This window comes from Camellia sinensis, chromosome 1 (genome assembly GCF_055761805.1).
Source record: "Camellia sinensis isolate YWXY chromosome 1, ASM5576180v1, whole genome shotgun sequence".
Lineage (NCBI taxonomy): Eukaryota > Viridiplantae > Streptophyta > Magnoliopsida > Ericales > Theaceae > Camellia > Camellia sinensis.
The window spans coordinates 138,316,379-138,337,927 of NC_138961.1; the positions used below are offsets into that span (position 1 = coordinate 138,316,379).

A 21,549-nucleotide genomic window follows, 5' to 3' on the forward strand; every position below is an offset into this window, starting at 1 on the left:
GCCATGCATGGTGCTGCATGTTGCACGGCTATGCTAGTGGCTGATAAAGTAGAGTTAGCTCGGATGAATGGCGGCAAACTGAGCAAAAAGTTGTGCTATCTCACTTAGCTTGCAATGAGAAGGGTGTTAAAGGATAAGCATTAGCCTTTAGGAGTGTGATTTCTAAGAGGACTCTACTAAAAAGAATTAGAGTCATACTAGGATTGTGCCATGCGAAATCTACAAAAGCTCAAACCAAACCCTAATCTTAGGTATTGCAATTCTTACTACCAAATTCATAGAGCTTTTATATCCTTAGTCTATTTGCTCACTTAGGCATCGGAGGGGTTTTCGGCACACACCCGCAGGCCAGCTCACGTTTGTGATTTCAAGTGTTACAACGACATTTAGAGGAGCGCAAGCTTGATCAATAGCACTATACGAGTGAAGATTATTTCGTGCTTGTACAGTTGGTGCCGTTTGTGGGAATTCTTAGAAAACTTATCTTTTAATCCAGTTTTCCTTTAGTAAGTTTGAATGGCGCACAATGAAAATCTGCCAAGATCCACCATTGATGGCCAGATGCCTGAAATGAACAGGAGGCATGAGCCTTCTACTCTTCCCATGGCGGACTTGAACCCTCAATGACGAAACCCTTACAAGGGCGTGCGAGAAAAGCAGGGTTTGAGTCCTCACCACTCTAAAAGCCCAGATGGATTCAGAAGATGAACAGACGCGCAGGTCTTGGAGAATCGTATGAGGGAACAAGACAAGTTGATAAGGAGGATGGCAGCAGGCATGGAGGCTTTGAAGCGCCAAGTGTGAGGTAAAGGCGTGGCAGGCATGGAAATCCATTAAGGGCAAACACAATCTTGTCGTTCTGGAGATCAAGATGTTTATGTCATGCCTATACATTATGGGAGTAGAAGCCTCAGGACAGGTGACACCCAGTCAAGAACTTCTAGAACTTGTTACTTTAAGTCTGAGAGGACGAGGTCTGAAAGGTCATAGATTGAAGGGAGCAGCCATCGACCCTCGCACACATATCAAACATCTTTGCGATACACTGAGTTTCCAAGATCAGAAGATTTACGAACTATTTTGGAATAAAGGGCATGAAAGAGAGAAGTTGCCCAGGCATAGAACCCCCAAAGGGTATCTACTTTGTAGCGATTAGCTCCTTGTGCTCATGGAAGCGTCGAGGTTGCAATGCCAATGCTGCACCTAGCCTATGAGCCAGCAATTAAAGAACTGGCGAGATTACAGAGCTCGCCGTCCATTACAGCGCTAGAGAACGCATCGCTGCCTTTAGGCTTTAACCAACTTAAGTTCACACTCTATGACAAGAAGTCAGATCCATACATGTACCTTAGCCATTTTTGACAAATGATGGCTATACACAGGCAGAATAATGCCTTGATGTGCATCCTATTTCCATCAAGCCTTGGCAACCTAGGCTTGACTTGGTTTGAGAGATTTCCAGATGGTAACATTGCCTCATGGGCACAACTTGCAGAGGCGTTTATCACCAACTTCAAAACAAACAACAAGACCCTTGTGGAGGTCGACCAATTGCTTGTCATTGACATTAACGAGAAGGAAACATTGAAATACTACAACAACCGATATTGGGAGACATTCAACTAAATAGACGAGTGTCCTACCAACCTAGCTATTGCCTAGTATAAGCGCGGACTCCTGATTGGGCATAGATTGAGGGATACCATGACCATGACGCCACCCCTAACCATGGAAGCCTTGATGGAAGTGGTGCATTAGCACATCAGGGTGGAAGAGGATGGCGCCCACGCTAAGGTAAGGTCTGACACAACAGCGATGTCAGACAAAAAGTCCACGGCTAAAGTAAACACGGTTGGCAAGAAGGGAAAACCAAGCTCTAATAATCGTGGTGGTTTGCCAAATGATGAAGAAGCCAAAGCGAGGAAGTTGAAGGTTCGCACTGCCATCACTATGGCTTTTAAGAAGTCCATCTGTCGAATTCTCAATGAGATACGTGATGAACCATTTCTTCGGCTACCTGCGAAATTTGGAAAAGCATAGAGGGGCTATGATGAAAGGTATTGGTGCACTTTCCATGACGAAGTTGGGCACCGAATTGAAGATTGCTCGCCACTGAAGTAATATCTGGAAGAATTGGTTGCAGTAGGTCACTTAGACCGATACATTGAGGAAGGAGCTCGACCAGCCCCCCAAGACCGCAATGTGCTAGACAGAATGCTCGTAGACAATCTGCCTCAGGATGTGATTAATGTAATCCATGGGATCGTCAAACCTATGGGAGTCTACGAGCTTAGAGGGATGATAAAAAAGGCAGAGCACATAAGGGAGGTGCTAAGTGTTCAGCCGACCATGAAGAAAAGGAAGATAGAAGCGAAGAATGTGATGTCTTTCTCTGACAAAAACTTAGCGAGGTTACAAAACGCCCATAACGAAGCGATGGTGGTTACTTTACGCGTCGAGAATTTCAACATCAAGCAGATCTCGATAGACCAAGAGAGTTCATGCAAAATAACATACTATGAAACCTTTAAGCAACTGAAATTAGATGGCAAAGACTTGGCGCCAACCACATCTCCCTTGGTAGGTTTCAACTTTATGACTAAATGGCCAGTTGGCAAGATTATTTTGTCGGTCAAAGTTGGCTTGATGGTCAAACAAGTGGAGTTTTGGGTTTTGAAAGTCATATCCACTTATAACATCATCCTTGGGAGAGCATGGTTACATGCATCTACAAGCGGTAGCTTCAACTTCCACCAAGTAATTCAGTTCCCAAACAAAGCTAGGGTAATTAAAGAGGTCTTAGGAGACCAAATCATGTCCAAGCAATGCTTCGTGACAGTGAACGACAGCTGCACTACCAAAGGATTTTACAGATAGTAAAGGAGCCAGAAAGCAATGAGATATTTGGCAACGTCGGCAAGGCGGCTGAATAGAAGACTGTAAAGGATCTGGGGGAAGTAAGGATTGATGAGAGCGACCTAGAGAAGTTCTTCTTGCTCGACTTATCTTTGTCTAGCACCGAGAGAAAGGAGATCATGAATTTTTTGATCTCTAATCTCAAAGTGTTTGCCTGGACACCATACGACATACCTGGCATCAATCCAAACTTCATCTGCCATCAACTCAATGTTAACTCTATTGCCAGACCGATTATACAAAGAACTCATACGTCGGCTCTACACCACGGCAAAGTAATAATTGAAAAGATGGGAAACTTGTTGGAAGTAGAGGCAATCAAAGAAGTCTATTATACAAAATGGTGCCCAAGAAGAACGAAAAATGGCACGTTTGCGTAGATTACAAAACGGTCAACAAAGCATTCCTAAAGAATAGCTTTTCTTTGCTAAGGATTAACCAACTAGTGGACCTAGTTGCAAATCACAGCCGACTTAGCTTTCTAGATACATATCACGGATATCATCATATCGCTATGTATGAACCGGACTAGGAGTTCACATCCTTTACAACTCCAAAAGGGTTGTACTGTTACAAGGTTATGCCCTTTGGCCTAAAGAATGCAGGGTCAACATTTCAACGAATGGTCACCAAGATGTTTGTACCATTGTTAGGCAAAACAATGGAAACTTACATCGATGCCATGGTGATTAAGAGCAAGGATGATTCAAACCATCTCAACGACCTAGCAGAGATGTTCCAAATTTTGAAGACTTATAAGCTGCAACTAAATGCGTCTAAGTGTGCATTTGGCATGGGATCAGGCAAATTTTTGGGCCTCTTAGAGACCAACCGTGGAATAGAAGCAGATTCTTTTCAAATTAAGGTCGTTCAGGAACTTGAAAGGCCAAACACTATCAAGGAGTTGCAGCACTTGACAGGGTTAGCTACCACACTCAATAGATTTATAAGTCGGTCTTCAGATTATTGCAAACCATTCTTCTAAACGCTAAAGTCAAAATTTAGCTAAGACGAAGAATGCGACCGCACTTTAGAGGCACTAAAACAATACTTGTCTTCTTTGCCACTTTTGGCGACCCCAGTACTTGGAGAGAGTTATACTTGTACCTTGCAGCCTCCTAACACGCTGTTAGCTTGGTGTTGGTGCACACAGAAAGAATACATCACCTACCGATCTTCTAAGAGAGCAAGACAATGTTGGGTGCCGAAACGAGGTGCCTACCATTAGAGAAGCTTGCCTTATCTTTAATGATGGCATCCAAAAGTTGCTGCACCACTTCTACACGTACACAGTGGCAGTATTGACCGCATTTCCTTTGAAGGCCCTATTTGAAAGGGCGGACTTTTCTGGTAGGATACTAAAGTGGGCAGTGGAGTTAGGACAGTTTGACATCAAGTTCAAACCTAGAATGGTAATAAAGACGCAAGTATTAGCAGACTTTGTGATGGAGTTCGCTCTAGGAAGGCATTTTGTTTGCTTGATCGACCTGACCGAGGAAACTAGACAAAGAGGAAAAAAAGTCGCGGGAATAGCACAACCCCCCACCACCCAACAACAAGTTGCATTACCACCTCAAGTGGAAGAACCACGTAATGTACCATTAAGCCTGGTAGTGGTTGCACTGCCTATTGAGGTCAACGATACATTGCTAGGGAGTGATGAGGTAAGCCGTGCAATGACAAGCACGATTTACAATGGCGTGCCTGAAAGAGAAATGGTAGGGAAACCGAGCAAAGAGACTGACAAACGAACGGTGGACAAAGACTTAGAGGATATAGTTGAAGTACCAGACTCCAAGACATCTTCAAACCTATCTACTTCTTGGAAGTTGTCCGTTAGAGAGATGTGGAAGCTTTTCTTGAATGGAGTTTCTAATAGACATAGAGCTGGACTAGGAGTAGTCCTTATCTTGCCAGATGGCCTAACCGTTGAGCAGGCGATCATACTTAGGTTTCCAATGTCCAATAACAAAATGGAGATGAAACACTCTTTGCTGGTTTGAAATTTTCCTTCCGGATGAAGGCTATCGAGCTAATGGTGTGCATCGACTCCCAATTGGTGGTTAACTAAATATCTGGCGAGTATAAGGCAAATGATGATAGAATGGCTAAGTATTAGGAGCAGATCAAAACAGAGATAAAAAAGTTCAAAATCGTCAAGATAGAATAGATCGGTCGAAATAAAAATAACAAGACAAATGAGTTGGCCGGTTTCACATCAATGTTAGACACTTCTATCCCAAACCCTTTGCTGATTGACTTTCTACCAAGGCTAGGTATTAAAGATCCTGAAGCGGTAGAGGTATTATACGCCGAACTAGGACCTTCTTTAACGGACCCCGCGTCACTTTCTTGAAGGATAGGATCTTGTCAGAAGAGAACTGGTTACAATGCTGAGCAGTATTATTTAGTCAAGGGGCAATTTGTTATCTTTGGATTCGGGGTTGTACATCTTGAGGATAGATTCCGTGCGTGTCAAATGGTGATCCTTATCGAAAATGGTTTTGAAAAGTTTTGATAAAAGTTGACTTTGCTCAAATTTTACCTTTTACAACTTAGACCATTTTTGGATCAAAAGAAAAAATTTAAGTGCTCACAACTTCAATTTCATTGATTTCAATACAAATTTCTCCAACTCTCGATACAAATCAAAGTTACTTTTATTACGTTCATAAAACTCGAAAAGTAAATATCAAAGCAATAAACTAGGGGCATAAATGAGTCAGGTGCTCCTGCGTCTCCTGCTTGTGCTTGTGGAAGCTTCTGATGTCAAAGAAGGCCTGGATTGTGCCTCGTCTTCAAGCCCAAACAGGCAGTCGCCAGAAAAGGCGCAACTGAAACTAGGCGCAGGGGCCAAAAGCTCTCTTGTCCTCCAAGCAGTGAGGTACCTAGCCAAATGCGAACCTCGGATTGGGAATGAAACCGGGTACTCTATCCCATCCTCTGGGCAAGTCTGATCATGTCTAAATTGACGTCTGAACCAGAACGAAAAGTAGAATACACAGTGTGTAAGGCCAAGCAGTTCAATGCCAGGTTGCCGAGTCATGTTGTAGCTCATTTCGGTCAGATTAAGCCAGGGACAACTCTAAGCAATGTCAGCAGCGGACCTGTTGCACATCCAATGGCACCACCATCCCTCATTCAGGAAATCCACTAGCTGTTGGCGAAAAAAGTATGCTCGGGCTAAGTATACGGGGCAAGAATCAACTACCTTCAGCTTGTCCATTAGCCATATCTGGGGAGGGATGAAGGAAAAGAGAGATTAAAGAATAGAGAGATGTATGTTGAGAGAAAAGTGAGAAAAGGGCTTTAAGAGAAAAACAGAGCATGAAAGTTGAGTGATGTGAGAAACACATATTAGAAAGGGTGGGAAACATTACTTGAAGAAGTAGTGGACTCCTTGCAAATCTGTTTGTCTCTCACCGATGGAAGGCGTCTAAGCCCATTAAAGTCTCGGCTAACGCTAAGCCAATGCAACTCTTTCCCTCTTTCCCTCTTTCCCTCTTTCAAACCTTGGGCCACTTTAATTAGCCGAATGCTAGACCTGCCGAAACCAGGGGCAAGAAGGAAATGAGCCAATATGCACAAGCAAAGGGCATGTTGCCAAAAACCCTGCCAAGGGAGATCTCCGCAGTCGCCAACGACAGAAAATTGATGGATCAGACTAGGAATATCCAGCTGTCCGTTGTGAATCAAAGATCGAGCCTCATGCAGAGTGAGACCAAACATCCGTCCCAAAGCTTGGATATGGCTGTAACGGGGCTGAGGTATGATTTCCTCATCGCACAGGGATTCTATTAACACTTGAAATTCTTCAATTGTCAGGCATATCTCTTGTCCCCCAAAGCTAAAGACGTGTGTAATCAGGTTTCAACATCTAGCCGCGGCATGTAGGAACGGAAAATGAAGTAGAGATCGACTCAGCTGGAATAGTGCATTTATGTCGAAACCCCAAAAGTTTACTTTTTTCGAGCCTTCCAAAGTCGTAATCCAATTCGAGAGTTTTTCGATGAAAAATGGCTCAATTTGTGAAGAATATGCAGCTGAAATGAAGAAACTACAAGGTCCAACCTTTTGTAGAGGATAAGGCAGTGAGTGGAAGCCATGTGTCAACATTGTGGAGGACCTGTACATTGATGGCCAGCAAGCCACATTTGTGGCTGGCAAAGGGGCATTGGTGGCCGGCAGGCCACCTCACATGGCTGGCAATCACCGCTTATGGCCGGCAGTCCCTCACTTTAACCTGTTGTCCTTCTTTGTATTGGAAAGTGCTAAAAGCATGTGTTTTGTTTTGTTCTTTGTGTGTTTTACAGTCTTGTTTTGAGTCCTTTTAGGCTTTAGCAAGTTTGTTGAGTTCTATTCGTTTTGTTTTGCTTATTGAGTTGTATTTGTGTTGTTTTGTTTATCAAGTTGTTGTTGTATTATTTATCGAGTTGTATATTGTTGTTATTTCAGCTGTTGGTCAGTTCATTACCCAATTAAGACTGTTGTGGCAATACAAGTGTGCAGTTTCCAGTATCAAGATCAACTTCATTTTCATGTAAAGTGGTGCTCATGATGCAAAATACAATACTTTTTCAAATAAAAACCGGTTTTCTTTCTGATCATGGTTGTTTTTACAAAAGTGCGGTACAAATTTTTAAAGCCAATAAAACCTGTCTGAAGCTGTACAATGTGCTAAAACTATAAACAAAAAGAAACTAAGCAAAAATACAATAAATTAGTGTTGTCGCCTCAGGCTTGAGAAGCCCTCTTCGTCCTCTTCCTTGGAGGAGAGAACTTTGGGGCACTGTCTCTGTCAGAGCCGCTGTCTAAATCTAGACCAGAGTCTGAATCGAAGCCATCTCCGCTCTCCGACTCGGAGCTCACCTCGACATATCCCCCGCTCTCGGAAGCCGAGCCGGCATCATTATCTCCACTCTCAGATGACTCTGAATGTTAACTCGCTGCCTCCTTAGAGTCGTTCGTCTCAGCATCATTATCACTTAGAATGGGCTCTAAAGGGCCGCTCCCGTCTCGAGTGCCCCTGGCTCTGCCTCAGCCATGTGCCAGAGCCTGTCTCTTTCACTTCCTTACTGTTGAAGGAGGTACCGCTGGTGCAGGTGCTGTAGCTCCTGCTGGCGCCATCGGCATGGGTGGGATCTGAAAGGACAGTTGTTGCGTATCAGTTATAGCATGTGTATTAGATGCAAGCATAGTATGCAGAATGAGTATATGCAGAAGTTAGATATAGTGTGCAAGTGTAGTGTGTCAGATGTGGCTTATCAATGCAATGTATCAGTATCGTTTAGTGTCAGTGTGTTAGTGGAAAGTTGATGCCTGGAATGGAAAACTAAGGAAATTACCTAAACACCGTAGAGGCTAGGCAGCGTCTCTCTCCTCTGTATCATCCCCATTAGCGAGGCTATCAGCCCGAGGGTGCCTCTTGTGTACTTGATCGGTGCTTGCAAATGTATTTGAATGATTAGTATCTACCATAGATATATCTGAAATGAAATATGAAGTGCAAGTGCTAAAGTGTGGTTCATACCAGAGTCGGGCCTCGGACTCCAACAAGCTCATGGCCAGCTGTTGCAGGCTCAATCGGGATCTGGTAGGCCTTCCCTGTGTGTTGCCAGCAAGTCAGCATGGTGGGGAGCTCTGCCCAATTTGCCCTCCACCTCCGCTCAAGAAGCCCCTCTGCCACGGGCCCTGCTCGCCAGGGTCACTCTACGCCTCGCTCTCTCGACAGGAGCCCCCGTCTCCTCATCTCTAGGAAAACTCGTTAAAGGTGGCATTAAGTGTGTTAGGATGAAATCTGCCTAGTCACCCTTTGCTTGAAAGAAGTCGACGTCGAGACCCACCATGAACTGGATGACCTCCTCAATAGATAGGCTCTCTGTAGACCTCATGGACTCTGGTGGAGCCATCAGGATGATTGGGTCCAACACACTTATAATCTGGTGCAAGAAGCGATCACCTAAGAACCAGGCTGGTAGATCGGACCCTTAAGAAGAATGTGATAACAGGAGACTGCCCAGACGCCGGTAAACTAACCCAGACCCCCCAGTATCAAGGCCCAAGGCTGCCACGTGATCTACAAACAGAAGTTGTATAGATTATTAGTTGTTGTCAGTTGCTAAAGCAGAACAGTTTCAAAGCAGAAATGAAATGACTGTGTTTCGGATTACCTCATGGGCGCCTACTGTGTCAAAATATCGCCTGAAGAAAGTGAAAAGCTCGCGAGTCTTACGGTGAAGCTGACTATTGTATATCTACGAGTAAGGTACCATCAACGGAAGCTCCACTACAAGCTCTGGGGTGAGAGTCGGAAAGTATGTGTATACCCATAGCTGCAGGGCATATGCAGTGGTATGTGATTAGTATGAACAATGTTCAAGCAGATACAGAAAGTGCAAAACAGAAAGCACAGTGTATGACCAGTGTTTGAGCAGATATAGAAATGTGAAGTAGAAAGCATGTATTGAAATAGATGTAAAGCAGAAATGTAAAGAAACTATAAAGTGCAAAGAGGGAAGTGAGATGTGTACCTCCCAGGCTCACTAGTAGCCTCCAATCAAGTTTTCTCGCAGATGGAAGGTGGAGCTCATATATCCATACAGTGTGGTGAGGCCAGCTCCACCCCAGTTGTAGAAATGAACCCAAGGAAGGGTCACCATGGCACTCAGCAAATATAGGCCAACAGTATTCCACCAGTTTAAAAACAAGGCGATATTGAAGACGAACATTAGGAAGCCCCTGGCGTACTGCTCTGTCTTCTCTACCGTCTCGAGCTCGGTCTCTTTGAATCGCTTTGCGAACCAAGTATATCTCACCATCCCCATCCGATATATGCGTGGGTATGCCCCCAGCAGCTCGAACCAGGCTGCCTTCCACTCCTCCATATTTGTGTCAATAGGGATCGGATTGCCCTCTACATCTAAGTCGGTGATCATGGCAAAGTCGTAAGGAGTCATCGTCATCTCCTCTACGGTGGGAAAGTGGAAGGAGTTTGTGGTATCCCATTACCTCTCCACCAGCGCTCCTAGGAGGGGACGACTTATGGCAACTCGAGTCAAGCCAGAGCAAAACAGGCCGAAGCTTGCCCTATCGATGATGTCTGAAACTCTAGCTGGGAGCTCGTCATACCAGTCTCCAGCAGTCGTAACACCATAGCCTCTGAAGGCGCGAGACTCACCTTATGGCAAATAAAGACAGTGCACGAAATGCAATCAAGTAAAGGCAGTGCATGCAATGCAATCAGATAAAGACAGTGCATGAGATGTATCAGATGAAAGCAGTGCATGGTCAGATAAGGGCAGTGTATGAAATGCAATCAAATGGATCCGACTACAAGGCAGTGTAGGAATTGCAAGTAACTAAAGGCAGAAATACATGAAAATAGAGTTCTTACCTCGATGGCAATGGCCGATAAGTGAGACTCTGTCTCTCTCAACAAAAGGTCCTCCGACGCACCGTAGGCAAACTCGGTGAAGCACATGATGCCACTGGAAGTGGGCAGTATATGTGTCTGTGGGTGATATCTTGCCAGGTCAAAAGGCCGTACCCTCAGTGGTAGCGGCTCTGGCTCAACCTCGCGCTCGAACTTCGCCTCTAAGTCAGCCTCAAGATTAGCTATCGGCTCCTCTAGCTCTGGCATAGGTGGAACTACTAGGGGAACCTCCAGAGGAGCCCCGTCATGAGGAACCTCGTCTGCCATTTGAAAATAGGTACGAGATGGGTGAAAAGTGAGGAAAAATGAAGAAAAAGCATAAATGTGGAAAAAGTCAAACCCTAGGAGAGAGAAAATGGAGGGAAAAGTCAAAGCCGAGAAAAGTGCACAAAACTTGAGAGAAACTCGAGGGGAATGAGCCTAGAATGGTGGAAATGAGAAAGGAAGCACCGAAATCAAGTTTCAATCGGCTCAAAGTGAAGAGAACAAAGGGGATTTAGCGAATCAACTTCGCGTAGGGTGTTGGAAAATGTGTAGAAAGCATAAATCTAGAGAGAAAGAAGGTTTAGAGAGAGAGGGAGATGATTTTCAGACAAGAGGAAGTGAGGAAATGAGCCCTAGTGGCTCATACTTAAAGACCCAAGTCAAATTGTCCATTTTTCCCTCAATCTGCCATCGATGGCTGGCAAGGCTCATTGATGGCCGGCAAGGTCTTCCAATGGCTGGCACCTAGCCGGTGGCTTTCCCTCGTGGTCGGCAACCCTCCTAGGATTCTTGATGTTGTTTTGTGTCCTTGGTTTAAGAAGTGAAGGGATTGTTCACTGTTTGGTCCAGAATGTCTCTAAAGAAGCTCGAAACTGTGTTTTTGGTGCGCAATGTTCGTCACTTGTCAACATGAACGAGGTGTATCCTTTAAATACATTGTAATTCTTCCGAGAGTTGAATCAGAAGTTACTTTCAAGTTTGTTTTCATCAAATCATGCTTTGATAACTAGCATAGAACATGCATTTCTTATTCGTTGTTGCATGGAACATGCACTTCACTTTGTGGCATAGAATATGCATTTCACATATGTTGTTGTAAGATATGCATCTCACGGGAATTGCATGCTTATCATGCTCATTTCTTATTCGTTGTTGCATGGAATGTGCATCCCCTTTGACGTATAGAATATGCTCTTGTTACTAATCATGCATAGAATATGCTTACGCGATTGTTTGCCTTGCATAGAATATGCATTCTTACTGTATCGCGCTTGTTAAGTCTTTTTCCTACACATGCATGATATTGTATGTACAGTTCATTCAGAGGAATTCCAGGTTAAATCAATCGTACCTTTCGAATCGCATCCTCACCACCTTTTATTCTCTTGCGTGAGACATGTTAGGATTGATTGTTTCGGTTAAAAATATTCGGGTGCGTCTCAGTGTTCACACCACCCTCTCCGGTTAAAAACATTCAGGTGCGTCTCAGCGTTCACACCATCCCCCTCAGTTAAAAACATTCCGGTGTGTCCCGGTGTTCACACCACTCTCCTCGATTAAAAACATTCAGGTGCATCCCGATATTCACACCACCCCGTCAGTTAAAAATATTCGAGTGTGTCTCGGTGTTCACACCACCCTTCTTGGTTAAAAACATTCGGATGTGTCCCGGTGTTCACACCACCATTCTTAGTTAAAAACATTCGGGTGCATCCCAGTGTTCACACCACCCTTCTCAGTTAAAAATATTCGGGTGCATCCTGGTGTTCACCCTTCGGTTAAAAACATTTGGGCGCATCACGGTGTTCACACCACCCTTCGTTTAAAAACATTCGGGCACGTCACGGTGTTCACACCACCTTTTCTCCTCTTGCGTGAGACGCGTTAGGATTGTTTGCTTTGGTTAAAAACATTTGGGTGCGTCTCGGTGTTCACACCACCTTTTCTCCTCTCGCGTGAGACACGTGGATTAATCGCTTCGGTTAAAAACATTTGGATGCGCCCGGTGTTTACACCCTCCTTTTTCTTCTTCCGCGTGAAACGCGTTAGGATCTCGGTTGAGAACTCGGGTGCGCCCGTTGGTCGTGTCATTTTTCACCTTTTCTATGTGACGCGTAGTTAAACTTGCATAATTTTCTTACATCTTTTTTGCATAAAATGTAGTTTGGGTTTGTGTTTCTCGCATGTGGTGCGTGATTTTCTTTTCGTGTTTAGAATTGTTGTGCCTTGTTTTAGTTTGTTTAACTGTGACATTTTTTTGCATAGCATTTGCATTTAAATGTGTCATTGCACAGCCTCATTACATGATCATAAGTTATGATCCCGCATCATGCATATCATTTGCATTTTGCCCCAGAACTATGTTGGTTTGATTCCTTGTAAAGGGATACGTAGGCTGCTTGCGGGCACAACCATTTTGTTTTCTGTTTTGATTGTTTGTCCAAGTCTTGTGGCCTTGTCAAAGTGGGTCGTCTCTGGGCTTTGACATCCACTCACGTCATTTCATGATTCCGAGTTCCGTCAAAGAGGGGCAACTATAGACACTCCATTTTTGATGGCCCTTTAAGACTTGGATGTTCTTGCAGGTACCCCCGGTGACGAGTCTATTTGCTCCGCAAGTGCTTGAAGTCCTTAGCAGAACGCCACAGGTTTGAGCCTTTCAAACCCTACATCCATTTTGTCTCCTTTTTGGACCATGTCTTGGTCTTTCTCCGCTACAGTTTTTGGTGGCCTGCCAGCCATCTATGAAGGCTGCTGGCCAAAGCTTCTAGTTTGCCGGTCATTGATATGCCCTACCATCCATTAATGATGCCTTGCCGGCCATCACTAATGGCCGGTTGGCCACCAGTGTTTTCTGCAGATATTTTTTGTGCCAGCTATTTGCATAGATTCTTGTATCTGTCCACACGTGGAGGGCTGGATCTCCATGTATAGAATTCATGTTTTCGCTATATAGGGAGTCCCTCTCTCATGTTTTGAGGTTGGAAGATTTCAAACTCAAAAATTCTCTCTCTCTCTCTCTCTCTCTCTTTCTCTCTACCTCTCTACATTCCTCTCTCTCTTGAAATTTTGTGCTTAGTTGTTAAATGCACTATACTTTTGCATATCAATCCTTAACCTAAAGTGATCACCTTAGAGCTGAGGCCCTTTGAGGTCTTGATTGAGCTCTTGAGGGTGGTTTTGCTTGCATTTGTGCCTAAAGTGGTGTTTGGCTCCAAGAGATATAACATTTGTCTTTTAACTTGTTTTAGTACACTTGTTTTCCTATCTTTTTCTACTGTCTTGGGGCTATTTTTGAGCTGTAAAAACCTCTGTTTTAATGGGATGAAATTGGTGTTTTAAGTCATTTAAGGTTGGGAGGTGTCTCACCCTTCTTTATTCCTTACTATTAAGGCTTTTGAACATTTGTTTCCCATTTTCAAACCTACTTTTTTTTGCCTTTTAACCATTGAATTTCAGAGTATTTTCAGTGGCAAAAAACATGTTTTAAAGTTCAAAATTGGAGGGGTTAGCCTCTCTTTCGTATGTCTTGTTTGCTAGCCTAGTTAACTCCATGTGTTAGTATGTTTTTCTAGCTTTTTGTAGCTATATTCCAGCATGTTTTTGCCCTTGTTTTAGAGTGCTTTAGCTCTGTTTTGGGCTGTTTGGGTCAGTTAAGTCTTGTTTTGCATGGTTGTAGTGTAATAGTCCTCACAAGTTTGGTGTTTTATGCCATTAGACACCTCTTGTTTGAGTTGATTGCATGCTTTGGTGTTGTTTTGCACTTCATTTTAGCACTAACCACCTCTGCAACCTCCTTCCTTTGTTAATTTTTCTTTTTTGCTTTGACAGTTGTTTCAAGTCATTTATTTACTTAAGTATGGAATTGAGGTTCCATACTTAATGGTTCAATCCCTTTGTGGGTTCATTACCAACGGTATGAGACTTCTTTCATACCCAAAGCAACTTGTGTTTTGAGCCTTTTTTCCATTAGAGGACTCTAACTCACCTCTGGGACTTAATTCGACTAGGTAATGGTTGGTAAGTTAAAATGAGTAACTAACAACTTAGGACTAAAATTGAGCAAGATAATAACTTATGTGTTGTGTGTTCAATCAGACATTAATTGAACATAAGGAAAATTGGGACATTTCATACTCAAAATAATGAAATGTCTCAAGTTTCCTAGGTCTTCATTGCCCTTGATTATGCATAATAGGGTGATGCTTCTTGAGTTTCTTGTTTTGCATTAATTGAGCTTGCACACCTTGAATCACAAGCCATCATGTGATGAAATTGCTTAGATTGGTGGTTTGTGGTTTAAGTTCACAACTCCTTGGATTTATCTATGAAAAGAAGGGGTGAATTATGCAGACAATCCTTGGAAAAACCCTCTTTTTGCTCTATTTGTACTCTGTTGTAGCATGGTGATCCAGTGCATCAGTGGCCTGCAGGCCACCAACCATGGTCAGCAGTGCACTATAGATGGCCGACATACCACCTTTTTGGCCGGCAGATGGCCGGCAACATTTATCTATGGCCGACTGGTCACTGATGTAAACCTCAGCAGAATGTTGGTAAGGTGGAGCAGAAAGGTTCTAAAAATGTTCAACTCTGCAATCAGAGACTTTCGAGAGCAAAACGGAGGTCTTTTCGGGCGGAAATCAAGCATGTGCATCTTCTACTTCCCAAGGCGGAGTAGTGGCAACGTAGTTAAATACCTTAATTGCTTAGGTTGTTTACATTAGTGTTGTAATAATTAGTTGATTATTTTAGTTAGTTATTCATTTGGTTTGTAATAATTAGTCTAATTAGCTTAGCCCTAATTAGTCGCTAGCTTAGCTTAGTTTATTCATTCGAACCCTCCTTTGTGAGAGCAAAATGTAATATTGTGTATGTCTTCCAACCCTACGTCTTTCTCCTTTTTATTTAATCGATTTTGATGGTTAGATTAGGGACATGTTTCAATTAGCATACCATATGCTTGCTTACATTCATCTTGTCATGCATGCACCGAGGCTCTACTGCATTGTCATTTCAATAATCCTTTAAATTCGTGTTAACCACATGTTATTTGATTGAATCATATGCCATATTAGTAGCCGAGCCTATTAGTTGCATTCTTTGCATATGTTGCATTATACATCTTGTATAGTTAGGGATCATACACTTTTTTTTTTCTAACTCATATCTTTTTGGCTTGGAGTACTAGGTGAGTTTTTAATGCTTTAGCATATTTCCATGAATGTGAATGTTGCCATGTCTAGCATGCTTGCCATGAGGCTAAATGCTTACTTGCTAAACTACTTGGAATGCTTGTGGATGAAGGCTTGTTGTTTGAATTGGAATGATTCAACAAATGTGCATTTTAAGCCCACTTTGTTGAGTGGCAAATCAGTTTTAAGCTCACTATGTTTGGTGGCAAATTTGCAAAATTTAAGCCCACTTGAGGTGGCAAATTCAAACCATTTTCGCAAACAAACAGAAAATTGAGTTGTTCCAATTCTTGCAATTTTAGTCTATACTTGCTTGTGCGCATCACCTAGTAATGCTAGCCTAATAACCAGAACAAGAGCATATAATGTTTATAAAAAATCATATCATGATTAATAGAGGCCGACCTTTGATCGGATAAGTAGGGTGCTCAATTCATGACCTTTTCCTCTTGTACCTAAGTTCCCGAGCTAAGGCAACTTTGGTGATGATGGACACGTGGCCTTTAGCACGAGTCATGGGTTTCCTAAATTTCTACAAAAATAAAATATTTAGGTGGTGACTCTGTATCTGACAAAGCAGTCCGCTTTTGGCACTTTTTGATTCAAAATCAATTTTTCAAAACGATTTGTCAGATTTGGACTCTTTGGTGTTTATCAGTTTCACATTGCACTTGTGAGATTAAATTCAGAACTGTGGGAGTCCAAATTGTAGGGCTTTCTTTTCGAGTTTCTGAAAGGGGGCGCGAAAAAAGCCGAACTACACACCCTCATCTGTCTCCTCTATTTTTGAAACACCTCATGGTTCTGCTCTCTCTCTCTCTCTCTCTCTCTCTCTCTCTCACTTTCTCTCTTTCAAACTGTCGACTGCTGACAATCTCTCGCTCAGCACTGCCAATTGACGATGATCTCTTATTCAACGTCGCCGATGATCTCTCTCTTACTCACCGCCGATGATCTCTTTCGCTCACCGATGAGAAGAAATGATCTCTCTCTCAAATCGCTGATCGTTGGCAGGAGTAAACACGAACCAATAAGATAGATTTTGCTTAAATCAGTTGAAAATATTTTGATATGGGACTGAAGATAGTCTTCTTTTTTTTATATAATGAATTTGGGATTGTTGATTTTTATGAGATAGTTTTGATTAAAAATTGGGAACTCAGTGGTCGTCGACGGTGGTCTGCCGTGAAGAAACAGAATAGAGAGAGACAATGGAAAGAGAGAGAAGACAAAGCTTTTTTTTTCAGAAAAAGAAAAGAAAGAGATCTACACAAAAAAAACACTTGGTACCCATTTCCATTTTTCTTGATTCTTTTCTTCGTTTGGTTGCTTAGAATCTCATAATCTTCTTGGAGGATTTCTGATTGGGTTGCTCTGTTTTTTTATTCTTGAATTGGGTTGCTCTATTTTTTCTCTTTTTTTTTTTTTTTTTTTTTTTTTTTTTTTTTTTTTTGGGTTGATTCTTCATTGTTGTTAATGCTTCATTGTTATTGTTGTTAACTGTTTTGTTGATGCTTCATTGTTGAAACTTATTTGTCTTCAAATCATTTTTCTGAACAATGGAGCACTCTTTTGTATTTTCCTTTACTTTGCCAAACATGGATGCTTCATTGTTGAAACTAACAGAGCACTTCTTTTGTATTTTCCTTTGCTTTGCCAAAATATGAATGCTTTTGGGCCTGAGAAAGAGAGAGATAGAGAGGAGAGAGAAAAGACAATGGGCATGAGTCAAGAAGGTGAGATAGTCTGGCAATAAATTCGGGCAATTCGATCTCCTTTTGGTCGAGTAACAAATCATTTTTGATTGATTTATTTAGTCTATTTTGTTTTTTGTTTTTTTTTTTTGGTGATTTTTTAGTCCCAACTAAGTTGCCAAACGGTGACTTTAGGTTCGTTTGGGAAGAGCTTGTTTAGCCTGACTTTTTTGATTTTTAGCTAGTTTAGCCTAGCTAAATTAGTTCCACTTGGAAAGAAACTTTTTTTTGTTTTTTTTTTTGGGTGAGAGAAAAAGTGAAATAATTATGATTTAGATGTGATATTTTATCTTATTAACTTATTTAATATATTTTATATTTTTATGCTTACAAAAACAGATAAAGATCATACTTTTTTTGTGTGATGTATGCTATTTAATCACACATTTTAAGTTTTATTAAAGTGTGATCTTTGGGAGTGTGATTAAAAGTGGTCATTTTTAATCACACTTTTTAAGTTTGCTTAATAACATTTAGATCACACCTTTTAAGTGTGATTAAAAATATTTAGATCACATCTTTTAAGTGTGATTAATAACATTTAGATCACACATTTTAAGTGTGATTAAAAATACTTAGATCACATCTTTTAAGTGTGATTAATAACTAATAAAATCTGTGATAAAAAAAGGGTTCTACATATTTGAAAAATAATCAATATTATTTTTGTATGCACATTTAAAGAATGTAATACACACTGTATACTATACTTTGAAGTATAACCACATATTGAATAGAGTAACGTCATATATTTCATAAATGAAAAATAAATGTTCAAAAGTATATGCAAAGAAATTAAATAAAAAAAAATTAATTGTGCTTACATATATTAAAAAATGAAAAACTTAAAAACTAAGTTCTTTAATTCTTTGGCCATATTTTGCATCTCTCTAAGAAATTTCTGACCTGAAAAATGAAAACACAAATTAATTTAGAAACCGCAGAAGCATATGAATAAACTATCTGTTTATAGAGACTATTCTAGTCTTACAAAAGATTCAGTCGGACTTTTTCTCATCATACTGACTCTTCATCTCCTGCTTCAATAGAAAAATAATAACCACTTTGATTGAATAATCAATTCTCATGAAAAAAATGGACCAAATATCTTAAGATAGCTGAATATGAACTATGACTACAAGGCAACAATGCTCAGGAGAAGGAGAAGGAACAGGGTTATGCAAACATTTTATTCGTGCCCTTAAATATAGGAAAACTCATGTGTTAAAAGATTTTAGCAGTTAACTCATCGTCAGACATGAACATGCAGAAAACAAATTAATAGCTAAAAGAGTGTTGTCATCTCCATTTAAAAATTGATAATTATTTCAAGACATGAACATGCAGAAAACAAATTGCTCCATTTCTTAAACCAGATAAAACAATCTGTCCCTGCAACAAGAGACGAGTTTGCTACATTGAAATCATATATTGATAGTCACTTAACCACAGACAAAGGTCATGTAATGATAATATATAAAAAAATATCAAATAAGAAATGTAATGATAATATATAAAAGTACAGTAACGCCATTTATAAATCTTGAGATGAGGTCAATATCTACCAAGGAAAAAGTTGTAGACTTGATTGTGCAAAGCTTGTTAACTGTTGATGTGCAAATTCTGAATTACATATTGGTGCCACATGGAACCTAATGGAATTAAGATTTTAATCAAGTAAGTTTTATGTCAAATTTTCTTTAGGTTAATGTGTTGCAAATACTTTAATATGAAGTTTGTGCAACCTCAGAATTCTTAACAAGATAGAACCAAAAAAAAGAAAGAGTGATCCACTTAGTAATCCAAAAAAATAAGGAAGCAGACGTAAAAACAGAAAATTTAGAAACATTTGTATGGAATCTTAAATGTGATAATTACTGAATGATCAAGTTGTAGTGACAAAATGTTACTTTTACAACGAAACATCCATGATTGCACACCAGTTTCCAGATTTCCAAAGGCAGTTCCAAGATCAGTGCTTATACCAACCAAAAGTAAAAACAAAACAAACAGGAACAAAACATGAAATATTAGTCATTTAACACAGTCCTGATTGTCATTTTCAATAGGGCCACAACCTGTTAATGTCATTACTACTTGTGAACTAATGAAGCATGCTAATAAAGGTAAAATGGAGAATGAAGTCATCTTTCATCAAATGCTGGAGAAGCAAATCACAAATCCACTTCAATTCAATAGTCATATTCATAAATCTCCAAAAATAGGCATCAAAATTCAGAACCCATATGTTAAATAAAGAAATTAGTGTCATTAACATGATTGATTGAAATCTAAAATTAGATAATGCACTTTCTTTTAATGGATTGAGGCCGGATGTGCATTCAGAATAAATACACAATTATCAAGGATGGTGAATTATGTAATTAGTTTTACATTTGGCTGTTCTAGGAATTCTTGGTTCTACCCTTGTTCCTATTGAAGTCTCGAAGTTAGCAAACAATTAGCAAGCTACCAACCGAGAGACAAAAAGTGGAAATTCTATGTTAACAAAAATGGCCCAACACAATGTGAAATCACAATCTTAAAGTTGACATAACTATGCTAACTTAAACGGATAATGGAATACATGAACAATGTGAAGCCTCAGTCATAGGGTTGGGCAATTCTTTTGACAAACTGAGAGAAATTAAAAGTGTTATTGAAGAAAATAATTGAAACCTTCTCACAAAAATCTAAAGTAATTTACGAATTCCAAAAAAAAAAAAAAACATCATTGATTCCACAAAACATTATACTGGGCCATAGATATTTATGGAAATTATTAAGTCAAATAGAAATTTAACATTTCTATAAACTAAACATAACTTAAACCCTGATTCATTGAATTTTTTTAGTTTAATAGAATAGAGAGTCTGAGGCAACATTTATTATCAATCTGATATGTAATTAATATACAAGCACATACTCAATCAAACAAGTTATAGATAGAAGTGGATACATGATGAAAGCACTAGCATCTAAATTATAAATAAATAAATAAAAGAAAAGTTCAAAAATTGTTGATTTATTCTACATGATTGTAATTGAGATTCATTGTAATCACAAACAAAATAAGGGGGAATTTTTTGTTCCAATCTTTGAAGGTTTCTCCCCTTTGGTCCATCTATAGAGATGAGTAAGGAAAACTTATAGCTTCAATCTAGTGTTGGAAAGCCAATTTCTGTGCTTTGGTGTCCTTGGACAAACCCTTACCAACCTACCCAACACAATTAACATGATAATCTTAAGTCACTTCGTTGAACACATAATAATATAATACTACTTAATTATTAGATTAATTGGTATTTAAAGAAAATTATTACAGATTCATGAAATTTTTTAAAAAGAGTTTGGTTATTAATGATGTAAAAGTTTACCATAGATGATTTTATAATTATTTTTAGAAGAAGAGGAAGAAGCAGATGACCTTGGAAGCATTCAACCTGACTCGACTCCAGCGAGAAGCTGCGGTCTCTGGTTTGGAGAAATTGAAGAATGTAATCGTACTGTGATTCAACCGAGCATAATCGATCGCTTGCCACCTTCAAAAGCATATATAAACAAACATCTCTACTGTAATTGATTTGAGCTTGTACATATATACATACATATTTAAAAAAAAAAAAAAAAAAAATCAAAACCCCCAACAAGAAATTGTTGAATCAAATGCCCTAATTCAAAACCCCCAACTAGAAATCGTTGAATTGAAATCTAAATAGTTTAATCAAATACCCTAATTTAAGAAGGAAAGGGTTTCAGAAAAGAAAAGAAACAATCTCTAGGTTTAGAACCTTACCAAAATTGCAGGTCTTTCCCAAGCCAATGAGTTTCGAAAGGTTGTAAGGGAAATGAAGAGCACCGTCTATAGCGAAGAGGGTAGGTGTCTATTGGGGAAGAAGATCTGAATTCGGGGAAGAGGAGGAGACACAAAGGTTGTGCCGATGAGGCGTTTGTCGTTCTGAGAGAGAGAGAGAGAAGAAGAAGAAAAGAAGAAACTGTTGCGCGTGTGTGATGGGTGGGAACTCTCTAATGTGTAAAATGATCTCAGCCATTTATTTGTTGTTTGGAAAGATCTATGGACCATTCTAATCAATTATAAAGGATATATATTTTCATGTAAAGGATTAATTATAAAGGATATATATTTCTTTTAATTAGAAGTAGCCAAAGAGTTAAATGTAATTTGAATTTTTTTTTTAATTTGTGTTTTGGGTTGGGGCTTTTTTTTTTTTTTAAAAAAAATTGGGAATTGTATATTTTATATAAA

The 21,549-nt window shown here is 40.1% G+C and overlaps 1 long non-coding RNA gene across 2 annotated transcripts; it reads right to left on the bottom strand.

Moving 5' to 3' along the window:
- Positions 1-18,011: 18,011 nt before the first annotated feature.
- Positions 18,012-21,340, bottom strand: LOC114318922 (uncharacterized). 2 transcript variants are annotated; one of them, XR_003649165.2, is made up of 4 exons: positions 21,079-21,340; positions 20,710-20,824; positions 18,274-20,499; positions 18,012-18,188 (listed from the first exon to the last, which is right to left on the bottom strand). It is a non-coding gene; the product is annotated as an uncharacterized LOC114318922 (long non-coding RNA). The 2 variants fall into 2 exon arrangements; XR_003649164.2 differs by having other exon boundaries at positions 18,274-18,319; positions 21,079-21,335.
- Positions 21,341-21,549: the final 209 nt, after the last annotated feature.